Raw genomic sequence first — 244 nt, forward strand, 5'->3', positions numbered from 1 at the left:
CACGCCCCCCTCGGGTCCCCCCACATCTTCTACCACACCCCCCTCCCGGACCGCACGGCTACTCACGTTTGATGCACCGCTGGGAGCCCGTGGCCTTGCTCCAGCCGTGGCAGCACTGTCCCCCGCACACATTGACCCTGCGGGAACAGCAAACAAGGACCAGTGTCCGGCGGGGTATCCCCGCTCCCCATCCCGAGCCAGGCCAGGGAGACAAAAGGCGGGAAGAATTAAACCTCCCGATTAA

General features: G+C 64.8%; 1 protein-coding gene across 6 annotated transcripts in view; it reads right to left on the reverse strand.

Annotated features, from left to right (window-relative positions):
- LTBP1 (latent transforming growth factor beta binding protein 1) overlaps positions 1–147 on the reverse strand; it is a 191,972-nt gene extending 191,825 nt beyond the window's left edge. For all 6 annotated transcript variants that reach the window (XM_017746460.1, XM_017746464.1, XM_017746456.1 and 3 more), the window contains exon 1: positions 67–147. The gene's annotated coding sequence lies outside the window, so the exon portion shown is untranslated. The remainder of the gene's footprint in view (positions 1–66) is intronic.
- Between the last annotated feature and the right edge of the window lie 97 nt (positions 148–244).

The sequence above is a fragment of the Corvus brachyrhynchos genome, unplaced genomic scaffold (assembly GCF_000691975.1).
Source record: "Corvus brachyrhynchos isolate BGI_N302 unplaced genomic scaffold, ASM69197v1 scaffold70, whole genome shotgun sequence".
Classification (NCBI taxonomy): domain Eukaryota; kingdom Metazoa; phylum Chordata; class Aves; order Passeriformes; family Corvidae; genus Corvus; species Corvus brachyrhynchos.